This window comes from Chrysemys picta, chromosome 12 (assembly GCF_011386835.1).
Source record: "Chrysemys picta bellii isolate R12L10 chromosome 12, ASM1138683v2, whole genome shotgun sequence".
In the NCBI taxonomy this organism is placed as follows: domain Eukaryota; kingdom Metazoa; phylum Chordata; order Testudines; family Emydidae; genus Chrysemys; species Chrysemys picta.
In genome coordinates, this window is record NC_088802.1 from 26,869,842 (window position 1) to 26,890,780 (window position 20,939).

The 20,939-nt window shown below is 48.3% G+C and overlaps 1 pseudogene; it reads left to right on the forward strand.

Annotated features, from left to right (window-relative positions):
- Positions 1 to 20,939, forward strand: part of LOC101933783 (zinc finger protein 850-like) — a 60,303-nt pseudogene that overhangs the window by 31,145 nt on the left and 8,219 nt on the right.

Below are 20,939 nucleotides of genomic sequence, written 5' to 3' on the forward strand. Positions count from 1 at the left end.
ATTTTTTAAATCAGAGAATGTTGGGGTTTTATCATGGAAAACTAGGATCCCCAATTACCAGACACTGAGACTTTTCCCCTCTGGTTTGTAGCCCCAGATACCAGCATATTTTGGCACACACACTCCACACAGTTTACACACCAGACACTTGCTTGGGATAAATGAAAAGTTTATGTAATAGAAAAATCACAGATTCAAAGATGAAACCGTCTGGGTAAGCAAATGTATACCAGTTACACAGAAATTGAACATCAAGACGCAACCTTTATACTTCCATATTCGATAAAGTCCCTTTTCTCAGACAAGTTACTTATTGCCTTTGAATAATTTCCCACTGTAACTAGGGTTGCCAACTCTCTAATTGCAGAAAACCAAACATCGTTGCCCCGTCCTGAGGCCTCACACCTTCCCCACCCCTTTTCAGAGGCCCCACCCCCACTCACTCCACCCCCCCTTCATTGCTTCCTCTCCCCCACCCTCGCTCACTCACTCATTTTCACTGGGCTGGGGCAGGGTATTGGGGTGCAGAAGGGGGTGAGGACTCTGGCTGGGATTGCAGGCTCTAGGGTGGGGCTGGGGCAGGGGGTTGGGGTGGAGGAGGGGTGAGGGCTCCAGCTGTGAGCTCTGGGGTGGGGCTGGGGATGGGGGATTTGGGGTGCAAAAGGGGACTCTGGACTGGGAAAGGGGGTTGGGGCACAAAAGAGGGTTCGGGGTGCAGGCTCCGGGTGGTGCTGACCTCAGGCAACTCCTAGGCAGAGGGGGCCAGGGGGCTCCTCAGGATGCCCCTGCCCGCATTTGCCGCCCCCATAGCTCCCATTGGTCATGGTTCCTGTCCAATGGGAGCTGCAGAGCTGCTGCTTGGGGTGATGCCTGTGGGAAGGGGCAGCAAGCGGAGCCCCCCCCCCGGCCGCTCCTCCACCTAGGAGTCGGAGGGACATGCCAGCTACTTCCCGGGACCTGCGTGGAGCCAGGCATGGAGCCTGCCTGCCCCACTGTGCTGCCAACTGGACTTTTACTGGCCCGGTCAGCTGTGCTGACCAGAGCCACCAGGGCCCCTTTTCAACCGGGCGTTCCGGTCAAAAACCAGATGCCTGACAACCCTAACTCTACCCCATTGTCATCTGGGGGGAATCCAGCATTCACAGACAACTCCCACCATGAGACTGCCCTCCAGTTTCTGGATGAAAATCTCAGGCTATGTCTAAGTTTAAAATGCCCCAAGAGACGGTAGCTAGGTTAATGGAAGAACTCTTCCGTCACCCTCGCTCTGTCTACACCAGGGGTTAGGTCAGCTTAATTATGGCCTTGTCTACACTACAGAGTTTTGCTGACAAAAGTAGCCTTGTAGTGTGTACACCTCCACTGGTTTTTTGGCAAAAGCTGTCTTTTTCCAACAAAACTGTATAGTGTACATGAGGCCTCTGTCGCTCAGAGATGTGGATTTTTCACACCCCTGAGCAATGTAGCTATGCCAATGTATGTTTTTGGTGTAGACCAGCCCTCAGTTTTTAAGAGCTTTTGCCTTTTCTTTTCCCTCCTGGCATGGTGACTCATGGCTATTCAGAGAGGGGAACTTCTAGCCTGTGTCTTCCTATTAACTCTAATGGTCCATCGTTGTCTTTTTCTGGGCTGGATAAAGGATGGGCACTTGGAATTGGTTCTGTGTGAACAATGGGCTTGGGAGGTGCCCCTGAGCCCTGACTGCTCCCTGCCCTGTTCTGAGGCGGAGCTGAAGTTTATGAGCATAAGTATTCTATATGCACAAATACATACAGTCGTAATCATGGTCTGGATACAGAGCTCATAATGCCTATCAAGTTCAGAACATTACAAGCTCTCATAAAATATCTTACTCGATCTATGTGTATAATACAATGACATAGTATACAATCAATTAATGTAAATGTTCAATTTAACCCTTCTCTTCTCCCCTTGTGGTATCTGGACCCTGATTGTCATAGAGGGCATGCAGCTAAATTCTGGAATGCAAGTCTGTTGAGCACAACACAGGTAATGGAACTTCCTTGTGTCTACCTATTATGACACTGATCCGCTCCCACTATTACCAGCTCCAGAAGGTAAAGTTGTATTGTGGGGATGACTTATACCACGTACAAGTATTCCCATTGATATCATTATCATGCATAGGTAGCTAAATGCAAATGTTTATATTTAGTAGAAATTACAGGAGAAATTTGCCTTCGAGAGGTACTTCAGATAAGACAGGACAGTGTCCTTAGTCAATATTTGGGAAGTACGTTCTACTACAAGTGGTGACATGAAAAAGCACTAATGTTTTGTCTACATGGGAAAGTTTGGTTTAAGATAATATATGCAGTGTTGGCAATGCTCATGCTTGTGTCATGAGTCTCATGGTCATTATTGTTTTTCTTAAAGCCCCAGCTCCTGGAGTCAAGTGGAAATGTAATGATTTCAGCCTTCCTTCTGAAAGAAAAATGAAGTTTCTAGCCCTCATGGCTGTGGAGAAAGTTTCAAAATGTGACCCCAGTGCATGCTAATGGCTCAAAAAGCAGAAGGCAAATGAAAAGAACCCCAAAGCTATTATTTTCACATGATCTCATGAAATGTAAAGCCAATCTCATGATTTTTGGTGAGCCTGACTCATGATTTTTGAACATTTGGGGTTGACAATCCAGTGTGTGTGTTTAAACCACTACAGTTATACTGATATAAGTCCCTATGGATGCTCATATTCTGGAACAAGGGCCTTTTTTGGTTTGACTTATGTCCTTTGGGAATGGCATTAAGACAACCAAACAAAAAAGCCACTCATTCCAGAATAAGAATATCCACATGAGGAATTTATCAGTATAGCTAGGACTGATTTGATTTAGTTGGGGGTTGGTCCTGCTTTGAGCAGGGGGTTGGACTAGATGACCTCCTGAGGTCCCTTCCAACCCTGATATTCTATGATTCTATGACTGTATAACTGGTAAAACTCTCCAATGTAAACAATCTCCTCACTGGAGAAAGAAGCAAAACAGTGATTGAGAAAGGCAGATGTCATTGGTGGATCAAAGGAAATGGAAGAAATGTTGATGGTAACCCAGGAAATCAGACAGCACTGGAATCCTGTGACAGCAAAAGATAAACTTGTGCTATAGGAAAAATACAAAGAACCAATTTGAAATAAAAGTGGTATGTTACAAAACCATAGTCAGAACATAGGAAATATTACACTAAAAAACACCGTGAGGTGCGACTGCATAGCTACAAGCATCAATGAATGATCATTTCTCCATCATTTTCCCCCATTAAAACGATACATTAAATAACACAATGAGATCCATCTGCAGTATGTTTACCCAGGTAAATGATGAAGTGCTAAGCACAACCGGAGTAATACAAATACCATTTTTAAAATAAATCAATGGAGTGGAATTCCACTTCCAGTGGATTACAGGAAAGGGAGCACCCATCAGAAAATCACAAGAGCAGATCCAGCCAATTTCTGAGCTGCTATGAGGCCTAGTGCAGGCATGTCACATGCACATAACTTGCCAAAAAAATTAAAAAAAAAACCCACCCCTCTTTTAAACACCAAAAACATACATGAAAATGATGACAAATTTTAGCTACACTGTTCCTTTAACACCATAGCCCAGGGGGCTGAGATGAACCATCCTGGGAGAAACACAAGCCTCTCTGCCTGCCCCCCACAACCAGTGGCAGGTTAGCCACTGGGTCAACGGGGCCTGCGTCCAGGGGCCATGGCCAATTGAGGGTCAGGGAAAATGGGCACCCCCACACCCCAACCTGCTCTGCCTGCCTGGCACTCCTTCCAGGGAGTGGGGGAAGCCCCCGCACCCGGATCCTGCTCCCCGGCAGGAGTGCCAGGCAGATGGGGCAGGGCAAGACCCCCCACACCCCAACCCCATTTCGCCCAGCAAGAGGTGTGGGGTGGGGACTGCAAGCAGAAGGGAGGGGAGCGGGCCCCACTTGCTCTGGCTCAGGGCCCCACAAAACCATAATCCACCTCTGCTCACAATTTATGTTGGTTGCCACTGCAGGTGGCACATCCCATGTGTGGCAACTTTTCTCCCCTCTGCCCCCTTTATCCCAGAGTGGTTTCTTCCTTTACCCCACCTATCCACCCACCCCTCCTCTTAGGGCAGGGAGCAGATTCCCATGGCCAGAGAGGGCAGCAGCCTGAGCAAATGTGACTTTTCCAGATCTCCGAAGGGGAAAGGACCAAATTTCCCCGGCGGGAGGGCTAAAAAGACCTGACGTGAAACATTGATGTTAATTTGCAGCCTGCCAGGCCTGAAGGCGGATGGGGGAGGTTCCTGAAGAGGCTTTAGTACATTTCACACCCTCACTTTCCCCCGCCCCCTCTTTCCCTGCAAATAGATGCTCTAGTCTAGGCTTTGGTTACAGCTGGTCCAAAGGAGGGCTGCTGCAGCCCGAGTTGGTATCCAGGGGCACAGGAAATGGCTGGCTCAGCTGAGCGCGGTTGCATCCGGTGCTGGCAGAGGCGAGAGTTTAGGGCTCCCAGATGCTGCCACAATCCCAGTGACAGCAGCTGCGCGGCTCCTGACTGGTCAGTGATCGCAGCTGCTAGGGCCTCCATTGTGAGCCCGGGCTGAGCCGCTGCTGCTCCCCAGCGGGGTCTGTGCGGGGAGAACCCTGCACTAACCCGCCTCCGTGCCCAGCCGGGGGACTTTCTGCGGTGGCTGGAACCAGCTCCTGGGGCAGCCCCGGGCTCTGCCGACACCAGCCCCTGAGCCGGAGCCTGCAGGTGAGGGGAGAGACCCGGGGGAAAGGGCTGGGGCCGGGCAGGAAAGTGACTCTGCACCAACGGTCCCTCCTCGCCCCAGCTCTGCTCCCGGGGGGCGGGGGTCTGCGAGTCCCAGAGCTGCTGCCCTCCCTGACCCCCCGGCTCTGCTCTCCTGAGCGCCTGCAGGACCCGAGCCAGCTCCGGAAGAGCGAACGCCCCGGGCCGGGCCAGGGACCGAGTCTCCCAGCCCGAGGGGAGGGGAGAGAGGACAGGAGGGAGACGGGGCAGAGACTGGCAGCGGCAGCAGGAGCAATAGGTGGAGAAGGAGGTTCCTAGCTCCCAGCACTGCCCAGCCCCATTCCCTGCAGCCCCCCGGGGCAGATTGACTTTCCTGGGGAGAAGGGGAGGAGCAGGGAGAGGAAAAGCCAGTTCCTGCCTCTGCCTCGTCCCCGCGCTGCTGGGGGGATGCGCTGCCCTGGGGACAGTGTCAGGGGGGATCCCCCAGAGCGGCTCCTTTGGTTCGGTTCCTTTCTAGCATTTGGTGAAAGTGTCTTTATGGGTTTAGAGAGACAAGGTGGGAGAGGGGATATCTTTTATTGGACCAACTTCTGTTGGGGAGAGAGAGAAGCTTTGGAGGTGCACAGAGCTCTTCTTCGGGTCTGGGGCTAGGTCTGTACTGTGGTGAAGTGACCAGGCATTTTCCCAGCATTGCAGTCAAGTCTCTTCCTTTGTATACAGCTTGAGTAAGAGCTCTCCTGAGAGAGGAGGTTGCCAGGACCCTGCGATAACTGTAGCTGGACAAGCTCAGACAGAGAAAAAGAAAGGTACATGGACCGTCTGCAAGGGCTCTGGGGGCTGTTCTGAGTGGGGGATGCCAGCGCGGTAGGAAGAGACAGACTGGACTCACAGGGGGTGTCTACACACACAAAAAAATCCCTGCAGCAATGAGTCTGAGAGCCTGGGTCAACCTAGCTGGGCTCACACTCCAGGGCTAACCATAGTGTAGACATTCAGGCTCTGGCTGAGACCCCACCCTCTCACCAGGTTTCAGAGCATGGGCTCCAGCCTGAGTTGGAATGTCTACACTGCTATATTTAGCCCCATAGTGCAAACGGAGTCAGTTGACATAGGCTCTGAGACTGGCTGCTGACGGGGGTCTTTTGCTTTGTGGACATCCTGACAGAGACTTTTGTATGAGGGTGGACACAGGGAAGTGGCTGGAGTGGAGAGGGGGTGGTGGGATAGGGAGGGGTTACATGGCTTCTAGCCCCTATCCCACAACCGGCCATCTCTTTCTCCTTTTATACAGCAACATAGCTAGGGGTGGAAGGCTTGCATATTTATTGATAAATGTTAGTAAACATCTATTTCACAGACACAAACCAATGAAAAAATATTTCCCTCAATAATACTCAACATTTACAAATAGCCAAAGTAAGAAAAATATGGTTTGAAAACTTCTTAGAGTGAAAAATCCAGTGGTGTAGCCTTTTGTATTGGGCTTGTTACAAATGGACTAGTGAATGTACAGTAAAACAAGGCTTGATTTGTTGATTGAAGGATATTTACTATGTCTGTTCTGACGTGTGATGCTGACAATTTAGGGGTTTTGAAAGCTTTACATTTTGGAATCTGAACATCTGCAGTCTTTAAATAATTGCCTGACCACCCCCCAATTTCATACCATTTGAAAATGTAAATAGATAAAAATCTGAAAATATGCTTTGATGTTTATTTTAATGTTATCCATCGGTATTGTAACAAAATGAAAATTGAAAGCGACTAACCCGAAATATAGAAGACTGACAACTCTGCTGTAGTGAAGGTTGAGCGTCATTTTCTGTTTAACAGTGGGCTACAGTAGAACCTCGCAGTTATGAACACCTCGGGAACGGAGGTTGTTCGTAACTCTGAACAAAACATTGTGGTTGTTCTTTCAAAAGTTTACAACTGAACATTGACTTTAATACAGCTTTGAAACTTTACTATGCAGAAGAAAAATGCTGCTTTCCCTTTATTTTATTTTTTTAGTAATTTACATTTAACACAGCACTGTATTGTATTTACTTTTTTTTTTTTTTGTCTCTGCTGCTGTCTGATTGTGCATACTTCCAGTTCCAAATGAAGTGTGTGGATGACCGGTCTATTTGTAACTCTGGTGTTCATAACTCTGAGGCTCTACTGTATTCTGAGAGCGATACAACCAATCTTCAGATTGTCTTGACATTTTCTGAGCCTCATATGGGTACTGGGGTAGTGATAGTGTTCAAATCTGGGATCATTTGAGCAAGGATTTCCTGAGTAGCCCCCCCGAAAAAGCAATATTTTACTCAAAAAAAACCACAAGTCTCATTCACCTACCATGTTTTTTTGCACACCTAGGGCACTAACCCCTCCTCAAATTGATCTCAGTCACCTGGGGTTTATCTCAACTCACGCATGGCACCCAGTGCCCTTTTGGGGGAAGCCACATTGAAAAAGTTATTAACATTACAGTCTGGAACGTCAGGTCAGCATGTGCCAAAGCGATGCACTTAGCACTGTGAAATTCACATGCGCAGCAAGACCTGTGCACAGTTGAAGCCAGAGGCTTTCCAGGTAGTGACAGGGGGGTATACTGTGGTTATGGACCCTGACCCATGAATTGTGTGTTCGAGCCCTGCCCTAAGCAGTTTTCAAGACCGCGTGTCCTGTGCTCCTTGCATTCTACATGGGCTTCTTTTGGAAACTTTTTCTGGAGACCAAACTTTCTGGTTTAAGAGCAATATTAAAGTAGGAGGGAATGGGACTGATGGGGTGTATGTACCTCACTGTTTTTTTAAACCAAGGTGCACAGATTTTGCATGTCCCTCCCTTCCCAGAATTGGGTTCATGCCGGGATAGGGCTCTGGTCACGGCAGGTTCAGAAAGGGGTAAGAAGTGGCACAACTTCCATGCCAGAGTCAGAACATCCCCCAGTGTGTGGAGCTCCCTGTGGGACCCACCCATCTCTCAGGAACCATCTGACCCCGCCAAAGGATCTCCAGGAATATTTTTCCCACCCAGTCAAGACATCTGCAAATGATGCTGTCTCCGACTAACTAGTCTCATCTGTTTTTCTTTCTGTGGAGCAGATTTTTCCAGTTTCCCAAACGTAATGTGATTTCTTGGCCAGAACCAGAGGCAGAGCCGTGAATCCCAAATCTCCAGAGCTTTGAGGAAAGGAAGATCCTTAAAACATGAACACAGGTAAGGAGTTGGTGAAATGGATGCAGAAATTATCGGTCACTGGAGTTAGTGGCTGGGATTCCCATAAAGGCTTCATGCATGCCCAGGAGCGCTGCCAGCTTTTCTGCCGCCCTAGGCGGCGGAAGGTCCGACCCCGAAATGCCGCCCCCTACAGAGACAGTCCCGCCGCTGAAATACCGCCGCGGGCACTGCCCCCCAAATTGTAGTGCCCTAGGCGACCACCTAGGTCGCCTAATGGGTTGCACCGGCCCTGTGCACGCCCCAGTATTCTGCCTCATCTCACCCAAGTCCTCAGCAGGTATCATATCTTCATGGCAGGTATTGCTTATGGCTTCCCTTCCACCCTGAGGCCAGGTGGTCGCTCCCTTGCCATTAAGTGTTCAGATTGGCTGTGGAGGCAGAATTGGTCCCTTCCACTCTTCTGGGGAAGATTTTTTTTTTTTTTTTAAGTAAGGGCGGGGGATTTGGCTCCTGATTTTTTTCAGTCTCCCCAGCAGTTATTTTGGTTTGTTCCCCCCTTTCCCATTCCCCTTTCTGAGGGTTCCTTTCTCCATGGCAGAGGAAACATTTCATGTCTGGATTCTCTTCCCCAGCAGGTGATGGGATGGTGAGTGAGAACCAGGAAGAGAATCCACAGCAGGAAGGTCCTGAGCAAGTGGGACCATGTGGGACAGTATTGGGAAGATCCAAAGGGGACGTTTCCTTGAGTCCTGAGCAAGAAGAAGGCCGTGAGACTCAGCGCAGGTCAGAGAGGCAGAAGAGCAACCAGCAAAGGAAGAGACAGGATGAATCCACTTGCCAAGCGAGAAGTTTGGAGGATCCTAGTGAAATCATGGTCCAACAACGAGTCCATATGAAAGAGAAACTGTATAACTGCCCTGAGTGTGGGAAAAGCTTTGCTCAGATATCCAACCTCCTGGTACATCAGAGAATCCATACGAGGGAGAGGCCCTATAAATGCCCTGACTGCGGGGAAAGCTTCACGAGGAACTCAGACATTATTTCCCATCGCTCAGTCCACACAGGAGACAGGCCCTATAGCTGCCTTGAGTGTGGAAAATGTTTTGCTAATTTCTCATCCCTTATTTCACATAGACGAATCCACACGGGGGAGAGACCCTATACGTGCCCCGACTGCGGGAAGAGCTTCAAGCGGAGCTCAGACCTTAGTAAACATCGGAGACTCCACACAGGAGAGACGCCCTATAAATGCCCTGAGTGTGGGAAAAGTTTCACTCAAAGCTCAAACCTGGTTTCGCACCAGAGAATCCACACAGGAGAGACACCCTATAAATGCCCCGAGTGTGGGAAAAGCTTCAAACAAAGATTCAGCCTCATCGTACATCAGAGAATCCACATCGGAGAGAGATCCTATAAATGCCCCGACTGCGGGAAAAGGTTTAGTAACAGCTCCCAACTTATTAGACATCGACGAATCCACACAGGAGAGAAGCCCTATAACTGCTCTGAATGTGGGAAAAGCTTCAGTCAGAGCTGGGGAGTTCTTAGACATCAGAGAATCCATTCAGCAGAGACACCCTATAAATGTTCTGTCTGTGGGAAAAGCTACAAGGGGAAGGATTCGCTGAAGTCCCATCAGAAAGTGCACACAGCATAGAAGGTTTCAGGAGCTCTCCCTGTGGGGCAATGGGTCTCTGCCCTCTGGAAGCAGGTTTCATCTGAGGATGGCCTGGGTAGGGAAAGCAGGCTGGTGGCTGGTCTGGGTTTCAGTGGGGGGTGGTTGGTTAGGGGCCGGGGAGGAGGAAACACTGGGTGGGTACTTGGTAGATGGGTCATTTCAGGGTCTGGGGGGAGCAGGTGATGGTATCAGTGGGGAGACATTTCTGTGACTTTCACACACCCTTTCCAATGTAGAGAAGAGACAAAAATCCCCCTTGTAGTTTGTCTGAGTTGTCCCTGCAGCTCCTAAGGCCCCTCAAGGTGGGGGCAGGGGGACGTTTTTGAAGGGAGCAGCAAGGGGCCCTGCAGGACTGTAGTTCATAAAATCATAGGACTGGAAGGGATCTTGAGAAGTCATCTAGTCCAGTCCCCTGCACTCGTGGCAGGACCAAGTAGACCATCCCTGACAGGTGTTTGGAGATTTTTTTTTAAGAGCAGGTTAGACAATGATGGAGATTCCACAGCCTCCCTAGGCAATTTATTCCAGTGTGTACCCACCCTGACAGTTAAGAGATTTTTCCTAATGTCCTACTTAAACCTCCCTTGCTGCAATTTAATCCCATTTCTTCTTGTCCTGTCCTCAAAGGTTAAGAAGAACAATTTTTCTCCCTCCTCCTTGTAACAACCTTTTAAGTACTTGAAAACTGTTCTCATGCCCCTCTCAGTCTTCTCTTTTGCAGACTAAACAAACCCAGTTTTTTCAATCTTCCCTCATAGGTCATGTTTTCTAGACCTTTAATCATTTTTGTTGCCCTTCTCTAGACTTTCTCCAATTTGTCCACATCTTTCCTGAAATGTGGCACCCAGAGCACATGCTGATTAGGCCTCAACTGGAATAAAGTGGAAGAATTACTTCTCATGTCTTGTTTGCTTACTTACAGTTAGTTATAAAATAGCAAGAGCTGCCTATCTGAAGCGACAGGATGTCAGAGTGATGCTCAATTTATTTGATGTCTCTGCAGCTGCAGGGAGGCAGGGGACAGAGACCGGAAAACTCATAGGAATACATTCCCCCGAAAGGATTCCGCTGTCCCAGTGTGGGCAGGATGGTGTAATAGAGCAGGGGCTATCGGTTCTCTGGACTCCTGGGATCTCGTCTCAAATCTGAGTGGAGCGAGGGCAGAGAGCCTGGCAGTCAGGGCTCCTGGGTTCGATACCCAGTTCCTCTAGTGTCCCTTGTGCAACCATGGTTCACTCACTTCCTTTCCTCTCTGTGGGTCTGTTCCTCCCATCTCTACAATGAGGATAATAGCAGATGCCCACCTCCATGTGGAGTCGTGAGGGGTTGCTGATCACGGGGTGTTCAGTGGCTCAGGAGGACAGAGGTGCCAAGAGAGGGAAAATGTCATTATTATTACTGTATTGTATTAGTCTCTGACATTCCTGTCTCTTCCCAGCTCTCTCTGTTGGGGGATGGTTTTCCTGAGTTAGCTAGAGTTCCTTGTCCATGTTTTCAGGCAGAGGATTATGCTGAAATAGCTTCCCAGGAAGGGATTCTCCCCTCCTCTGTGGACAGAGGGTGTGGGAGATGGGCTCTCATGGGTCTGTTTCAAGTTTCAGGAAATCTTTGACCTTTTTACCTCAGTAGGTTTCTTTTTTGCCCTAATAAAACATTCCTGGTCTGTTCTGGTCCCCCAAAAATTTCCTTCATTTTTGGGCTCTAGGGCCAGGGGAAAAGTTCCCCAGACCTGTTCAGTTTCCTTCCTGAGGAGGAATCACTTACTCCCCAGCCCTTCTGCTGACATCTCTTGTGAGGGCTAAAGGTTTAATTTCAGGAGAGGGCCATGCAGCTCTCAGAGAACTCAGCTAATTTACCTTCTTCTTCATGTTTCTGAACCATGTGGCAATTTGAAAAAAAACAAGTGAGTGCTATGTACTTTGCATGGGTTTTATCAGAAAATATAATCAAGCAAATATGTAGATTAAACAAACACATAACTGAGGCTAAAACTATTATAACTTCACTAAACTCAGACGGAGTTGATCATGGTATTGTTTCAAATTTACAACTGAGATTGAGTCAATACATCACTGGATTAACAATGCTGGGGGTTTTTTTGGATCATCGATTTCAGATCGAATTAATAATGCAGGTACTCAAATCCTGAGGCTGACGAAAGAATCGCTTTTCGTTAATCCTGCAGCAGGAGACTGGAGGAGGTGGCTTTAATCTAACACCCTCCGTGACAGATGCAAGACCTTGGTAGCATGGAAACATAAAAGACTATTGTAATGATATGTGCCATTGGCATTTTGTATCTGTAAATGTTGTATGTACCTTTGGGAAGTAGGGATTATAAGATTGCGCCATAGGGGAGGATAATTGAGCTTCTCCAGGAACTAAATGCAGTGGTGGTTAATTACTGAAGATCCCAGGGCAAGTAAACAGCCCAAGAGCAGCACCACCTCCTGGGCTGAATTGCATAGACTGGCTCAGACCAGGTTCAAGAGGCCCAGGAGTCAAAGGAGCTTGTGGTATAAAGGGCCAGTCTGAACTGATGGAAATCCCTTGTTATGAGATAGTAGCCAAGAGGGCAAAACCCCGCTGGAAGGACTGGAAAGCTAAGAGGGTCTCCCTGTGGAAGAGGTCTGATAGCCAATAAGCTAGCATGCACACAGACTGGTGGTTGTTTTATGATATGTGTTCTCTGTAATGTTTTTGTCCTAAAATAAATATATGGTGCTCCATGAAAGCTGGCTTGTCACTGTAACCCTGAAAGTCCCTTCTGAAGTCTCCCAAATCCCCTTCTCACCCCAACAGGTGCCAGCATAACGTTCATGTTTAGCTCCTGACCGTTTGTTCCTCCCAGTGGCTGCAGTGGAGACAACTCAGGTAGGGGATTTTCAGGGACTTGCTGGGGGGTTCATCCTGAAGCCAAATTTCCAGCCCCAGATTTGCCCAGCCCCAACAGGTAGGAATAGGGCTCAAGGTATTTACCAGACTCTCACTGCCAGAGGTGGATACCACAGATAAATGAAGAACCACCCAGCAAGACCCATGGTTGATGCCCATTCCCCACATGCACCCTGGTAGCATTTGACTATCATGTGTTCCATGCATTTGGGAAGTTCATCTGCTTTAACAGTGCTGAGGTCCCAGGAGCCCAAAGTTTGTCCTGCACCAATCAAAAGTAACAGCACCAAGAACAACCAGTCATATTTAGCTGTGACACCATAACCCATCAGCTGTAGGGATCCTCTGTGAAGGGGTCTGTCTCATCACTCGTCTCCTGAAACATGCCATAGCCTCACGTGGACGTTTGGAAAATAGATACACCCAGCAGCAGCAGCCATGGCAGTAGAAAATCAGAGATCAGGAATGCTATCCCTGGCTCTGGGAAGATGGTGTGGTGTACTGGTTAGAGAGGTAGGCTCCCAAAAGCACTTATTTGTGGAACAATCAATCTGAAAGGCAGCCTGGCCGAGTGGCTAAAATCTAGCTCTAGCAGATTGGTGATCTGGAGTAAAATCCTGGCTCCCTTGAAGCCTGTTTGAAAAAAAACATCAATTTCAGTGGGGCTGGAATTCACCAGTGGGGTCTATTGCCACCTCTGTCTGAACTGACCTGGTGCAATCTTTCTGTTCATTTATTTGTAAAGGTGGCAGCTCATGCGTGTTGTTAAATCAGGGGCTTCCTGTCTCTCTGCCTGTCCAACACAGACAGGCTCTCCCTCCCCATCCCTCCTCACAGAGGAGTGCAGTGTGGAGTGGGCTCCTCTGATGAGAAGCTGGGCAGAGGATGCAGGAACAGTGCAGGGACTTACATGGAGTCATGAGGGCTATTGTTAAGGGGACGAACAGGGAGTGTGGCAGTGGGGGAGAAGAGGCAAGGCTGAAACCTGCAAGCCCAGAGGTGCCAGGACTACAAACTGCCCAGCCCAGAAGTGCCAGGGCTAGGAACTGCCAAGCCTAGAGGTGCCAGAGCTCAGCCCGGCAAGCCCTGGCACGATTAAGCGCTGCCTCCCTCCACCTACTTCATCCTCCTCTGGGCATGTCTTGCCCCGTGCACAAATTCTGCGCATCCCTCCCCTCCCCCTTTAGCTCCCATGTACTGTATAGCAGGGAGCAGATACGGAGGGCAGGAGGCTTCAGCAGATGTTACTGAGCATGCTCGGATCCCTGCACATCTCCCCCCGCCCCCCCTTTGGAAGGATCTGATTGTTCTGCAGCCTGTGGGGGTGAGCAGGGGGATGGGGGATGTCGGGGGGGGGGCTGTAGTCCTTTTCACACGCCACCTTCCTCCAGGGAACCCCTAATCTCTGCAGGTAAGTGCTCTGGGCATTGCTTGCAGCCTGTCCCAGACCCAGGGAGGGCTGCGGCCCGGGTTGGTGTCGAGGGGCACAGGAAGGGGCTGGATCAGCTGAGAGCGGTGGGTTGTATCTGTGTTGGCAGGGGGAGGCAGAGATATGGGCTCCTAGGTGCGTCTGCTTTACAAATAATCATAATAATGAATAATTGTAATAACAGGGATGAGAGACTGCGGCTCCTGCATTGCAGTTGCTCCTAACCCGAGCTGTTTGAAGTTGTTGCTGCCTCCATTGTGAGCCGGGAGCCCGGGCTGAGCCGCTGCTGCTCCCCAGCGGGGTGTGTGCGGGGAGAGACCTGCATTAACCCCCCCCCGCCCCCTGCGCCCAGCCGGGGGCACTTTCTGCGGGGGCTGGAACCAGCCCCCGGGACAGGCCTGGGGCTCTGCCGACACCAGCCACTGAGCCGGAGCCTGCAGGTAAGAACTGATCCAGCTATGGGAGAGCGAGTGCCCCTGGGAATGGGACAATGGCGGGGGGAGACTAATGTGGGGAGGCCGCAGGAGAAATAAATGCGGAGCTAGGTTAGGTGTGGGAAGTTAACCGGCCTGTGCTGGGTTGGGGCTTCTTGGGGTATGGCTGCATCCATGGTAGCGTTTATAGCAGCATAAATATATAGGTTAAAAAATCGCGCCCCCTAGGTGACATTATGATACCAGTGTAACTCCTCTAGTATAAACCAGAGCTTAACGGCTCTGTGCCTCAGTTTCCCACATGAATGGTGCTCTCCTGTCACTTGGGGGTATTGGGAGGATAAATAATTTTTTTAAACTGGTGCTCAGGTACTAGGTTTTGGGGGCTAGGTAAGGACCATAGAGAGCGAAGCAGCCTCTGGCGAATACGGCACACTAGCTCTTTTTCAGAAACCTCCCCCTCAGCTTTTTAAAGGAACTGGGAACTCATGAATGTGAGTATCTGCTGAGCCGGGGTTCTCAACCTTTCTCTTTCTGAGCCCCTCTCCCCCCAACAATCTGTAAAAACTCCACGGCCCACCTATGCTACAACAACTGGTTTTCTGCATATACAAGCAGGAGCGCCACCAGCTTTTCTGCCACCCTAGGCGGCGGAAGGTCCCGCCCCAAAATGCCGCCCCCCACAGAGGCGGCGGAAGGTCCCACCGCTGAAATACCGCTGCGGTCGCCGCCCCCCAAATTGTAGTGCCCTAGGCAACCACCTAGGTCGCCTAATGGGTTGCGCCAGCCCTGTATACAAGCCAGGGCCAGCGTTAGGGGGTAGCAAGTGGGGCAATTGCCCAGAGCCCCATGCCACAAGGGGCCCTGCAAAGCTACATTGCTCAGGTTTCCCCTTCAGCCCCGTGTGGCAGGGCTCAGGACCCCAGGCTTCAGACCCATGCAGTGGGGCTTTGGCTTTCTGTCCTGGGCCCCAGCGAGACTTAACGCTGGCCCTGCTTGGCAGAGCCCCTGAAACCTGCTCGCGGCCCCCCATCCAGCCCCAGACCCCTCACTGAGAGCCACTGGGCTATAGAAATAGGAGACACTGCTGCATCTCAGGTGGGTAGGTGTATAGGAGCTATAGGAATAGAGACACACAGGGTGATGTGCCTTGCTGGAGCACTTCTATGCATGCACTCACACGGGAAGAGAGATCTCTTGCCCTTGCCTCTTGTCCTTAGTATGTGTCATAGAGGTGTAGGAGATGCCTGTGTATGTGACTGTGGAGGGGTACCAGGGGCTGTGTGGCTATATGTGCTGTAGAAATGTACCAGATGTCCTCAGTGCATTAGTAGGCTCCATAGGCCATGGTGTCTGTGCTACCAATGTGTGGGCTATGCTATGTGCATATGCAGGAGTCATTATTGATTATTTCTCCAGGATGGGGGGCTACATGCTCTATTGGGGGATTGCCCCCTCTGCCAGCAGTCTCCTTTCCTGTTCAGTAGCAGGTTGCCAGATGCGAGCATGTGAAGGTGCTGCAGAACTGCAAGGAGTTGTATATGTATAGGGATGTTGGGTCTATACACAGTCTATGGGAGTGCAGGGGACTGTATGAGTGTTTAGCTAGCTATATGCATAGGTGATATATACTAATGTACTGGCTCTCAGACTACTGTACCCCTTGCAGGAATCTGATTTGACTTGCATACCCCAAGTTTCCCTTTACTTAAAAATGACATGCTTACAGAATCAGACATAAAAATACAAAAGGATCACAGCCCACTGACACTGAAAAATTGCTGACTTTCTCATTTTTACCATATAATTATAAAATAAATCCACTGGAAATATTGTACTTACATTGCAGTGTGCAGTATATAGAGCAGTATAAACAAGTCATTGTCGGTATGAAATTTGTTTGTACTGACTTCGCTAGTACTTTTTATGTAGCCTGTTGTAAAACTAGGTAAATACCTAGATGAGTTGATGTACCCCCTGGAAGACCTCTGCATACCCCCAGGGGGGGTCACATACCCCTGGTTGAGAAGCACTGTACTAACTAACTAATTGAGGGTATGTGGGTGAGGATAAAAAGGGAAAAGAACAATAGCAATGTTATGGTGGAGGGTCTATTATAGCTCACCAAATCAGGAAGAGGAAGTGGATGAGGCATTTTCCAAGCAGGTAATAGGATTAGCTAACACGTGAGTCAGTACTGATGGGGGATTTTAACTTCCCTGATATCTACTGGAAGACTAATACAGCAAAACATAGTGTGTCCTGCAACTTCTTAGCATGTGTAGGGGACAGCTTTCTGATTCAGAAAGTTGAGGAAACAACTAGGGGGTCATTCCTTTTGGATCTGGTTTTGACCAACAGGGATGAATTAGTTGCGAACCTGAAGGTGGTCAGGAACTTGGGAAGAAATGATCATGATCTGATAGAATTCAAGATCCTAAGGAAAGGAGGACCAGCAAACCAAGGACACTGGACTTCAGAAAGGTGGATTTCAGCCAACTCAGAGAAATAATAGGCAAGGTCCCATGGAGAGACCAATTGGGAAGAAAGGTAGTCGAAGCGGGCTGTCAGTTCCTAAAAGATGTAATACTAGATACTCAACATCAAGCTATTCCCATGCAGAGGAAATATAAGAAGAGCCACAGGAGGCCAATGGGGCTGAACAAGAAGCTTTTTAGCTATCTAAAAGCCAAAAGGGATACATACAGGGAATGGAAGGAGGGGCATGTCACCAAGGAACTATACACATGGGAACAGCGTGAGCGTGTAGGGACCAAATCAGGAAAGCCAAGGCAAAGGAGGAGTTACAGCTGGCAAGGAATGTTAGAGACAACAAGAAGGGATTCTACAAATATGTCAGACAAAAAGAAAGATCAGGGACGATGTGGGTCCACTGCTCAATGGAGAAGGTGAGTTGGTAACGGAAGATGATGGGAAGGCAGAGCTGCTCAATGCCTACTTTGCTTCTGTCTTCTCACAAAAAATAACAGGACTGGATGACTAGCAAAGTTACTATAGACAATAGTATGCAGATCGAGATAAATAGAGAACACGTTATAGATCTTTAGTATCAGAGGGATAGCTGTGTTAGTCTGGATCTGTAAAAAGCAACAGAGAGTCCTGTGGCACTTTTAAGACTAACAGATGTATTGGAGCATAAGCTTTCGTGGGTGAATACCCACTGCATCTGACGAAGCGGGTATTCACCCACGAAAGCTTATGCTCCAATACATCTGTTAGTCTTAAAGGTGCCACAGGACTCTCTGTTGCTTGTTATAGATCTTGTGACTAATATGAATCAATTCAAGTCAATGGGGCCTGATGTTATTCACCGCAGGGTGCTGAAGGAATTAGCTGCAGAAATTTCAGTCGCTGGCAATAATATTTGCAAATTCATGGATAACAGGAGAGGTCCCGGAAGACTGGAGAAGGGCTAATGTAGTGGCCATCATTAAAAAGGAGGAGCTGGGGAACCTGACTTCAGTACCTGGGAAGCTACTAGAGCAATGTATAAAACATTCAATTTGCAAATACCTGGAGGATGAAGGGGTGATCACTAGCAGCCAGCATGGATTTACCAAGAACAAATCCTGCCAAACCAGCTTTCTTTCTTTCTTTGACAAGGTAACTAGTTGGGTGGATGGGGGAATGTGGTGGACATAATATACCTGGACTTTAGCAAGGCTTTTGACCCAGTGCCACATGGCATTCTGACAGGTAAGCTGGAGAAATGTGGGCTCAGCAGAACTACCATCATACATGGATGATGTATGGATTCATAATTGGTTAAATACCCACAAACAAAGAGTAACTATTAATAGAATGCTGTCCGATTGTGGGGAGGTCTCAAGTGGGGTTCCACAGGGATCTGTTCTGGTTCCGGTGTTATTTAACATCTTTTATTAATGACCTGGATGTAGAAATAGAGAGCGTATGGATCTAATTTGCGGACAATGCAAAGCTAGGGAGGATTGCAAATACTTTGGAGGACAGAGCTAAAATTCAGAGGGATCTTGATAAATTGGAGAACGGGGCTACAGCCAAAATGAAATTCAACAAAGACAAATGTAAGGTGCTACGCAACTGTGAAGCCTTGATCTTGCCTGTTTTCTTCCTTGGGAGCAGATTTTCCAATTCCCAAGCCCAACATGATCTCCTGGAGGAAACGGAGAAAAGAGCTGTGGGTCCCAGACTTTCAGAACTCTGAGGAAAGTGTGACCCTGAGGAACACCCTCACAGGTGAGGAATTGGTTAAAGTGATACAGAAACCATCCATCGTTGACGTAAACAGCTAGAATTCCCACAAAAGCCCCATTCGCATCTCTGCCTCATCTCACCCAGGTCAGAATGTTGTATCCTCTTGGCAGACCTCATGCATGGCTTCCCACCCATCCTGAGTGGCACCTGGCAGTAGCTCTGTTCCCTCTGAGTGTTCGGATGATATGTGGAGGCAAAATTGGTTCCCTCCTCTCTGTCTTCTGAAGAACGATTTGGGGGGCAGGATTCAGCTCCTGATTCTTAATCTCCCCAGCATTTAATTCAGTTTATTTCCCCCTCCCCACCCCCATTCTCCTTTCTGAGGTTCCCTTTCCCCCAGCACAGGGAACGTCTGGATCCCCTGTCTGTCCCAGAAGCTGTCGGGACAATGATTGAGGACAAGGACGAGAATCTTTAGCAGGGAGGTCCTGAGCAAGTAGAACCACACGGGAAGGTATCGGGAAGAGCTAGGAGCAAAGTGTAGACATGCTCAAGCAATCTCATTACTGAACACCTGTATGCCGACATAAGTTAGGTCGATTAATTTTGTAGTGTAGACATGCCCTGTGATTATTTCTGTAATAACTGCAGTTGGAGGGATTTTCTCCTTGTTTCTTGATGCCTGGGGCACGACGCGGTCTCATGTTTCTGGAATTTCAGGTGTCAAGGGAGTCTTTATCTCTCACTAAAGTTTTTACCTCAATAGGTTACTTCTTTCCAAACAAACTCCTAATAAAACATTTGTTTTATATCTCTTGTCTTCTCTGATATCCCAGGAATTTCCTCAGTTCTTAAGCTCTTGGGTTGGATGTAAAGTGCCCCTAACCAGATAAGTTGCCTCTCTTATTCACCACCCCCCCTTAGGAAGAATAGCTCACTTCTCAACCCTTTTTGTGTGGGGGGGTCTCAGGTAGCTTAGCTAATTTATTCATTGTGATTCTGTACCCATGTTGCAACTGGAAAGAATAAACCCGTGCTGCGTACTTTTTGTGGGTTTCATTAGAAAAGATAAGCAAGGAAATAATAAATTAAACACTGAGGCTAAAACTAGTGTAACTTCATTAAATTAATTTAAAATTAAACAATGCAATGATCAAATTAAGGTCATTATTGAGGCTTAAGGCCAGTCTATGGTTAAACCACTTCACCAGTGCAGCTGCAGCACTGTATCGCTTTATAGCTACCCCAAGAGGTGGTAGCTATGTCAACGGGGGAATTCTCCTGTCTTGTATACACCGGGGGTGAGGTCACAAAGGGGTGTGGATTTTTCACACCCCTGAGCACCATAGTTAAACCAATGTAAGAATCATAGAAGATTAGGGTTAGAAGAGACCTCAGGAGGTCATCTAGTCCAACCCCCTGCTCAAAGCAGGACCAACCCCAATTAAATCATCCCAGCCAGGGCTTTGTCAAGCTGGGCCTTAAAGACCTCTAAGGATGGAGATTCCACCACTTCCCTAGGTTTCTAGTGTAGACCTGGCCTTACTCAGTACATCGATGGGTTAACAAAGACGTTAGCTGCGATTATCAATTTATAATGTCAGGTTAATGCAGCAGCTAATCAAATCCTGAGGTTGACAAAAGGAAAACCTAAATCCTAGTGTAAATAGAGCTAGGTTGATGAAATAATTCTTCTGTCAACCTCGCTACCACCTCTTGGGAAGGTGGATTACCTATGCTGATTGGAGAACCCCTCCCATCGGCGTAGGTTGCATCTACACTGAAGTGCCATAGTGGCACCATTTTAAGTGTAGACACACCCTCAGTTTAGTGAGTGTAGGCCAGGAGTTTCTTTTTTTACTTTAGACCTTGACCAAGAGAGAGTCCACCAAGGAGTGGTAAATTGAGCTTGGCTAGTCTTAAGGAAGTACAGAGACCAAAGTGGTTTCTTTAACCACAGCTTCACTGCTACTACTTCCTTCTTAAATCTCACCATGATAGCTATTATTCTACTCTTCTTAGCTCTACTCACCAACACACATACAAAGTGTGTGAGTTTTACAAGTGATATCACAACAGAGGAGATTATCGAGCCAGGCTTACAACTACCAATAGCAGTGCCCAGTAACATGTCTTTATCATGTGCGGCACTCATTGATGTAGATGGCAGACTTGGGAGTTTAGGGAACTATTAATGGTGCCATTTCCCAGAAACATATAAACTCACTCAATAAACACCCTCACAAGTATCCCTCCTTTATGATGACAAGAAAAGAGTTCACAGTTCTCCTGCTACGTGGTTCTTTGGGATCTTTGGCTTGAGTGACTGCAGTTACTGGAACCAGGCAATGGAGTAGCTTGGTCAGGGTTCTTGATGCC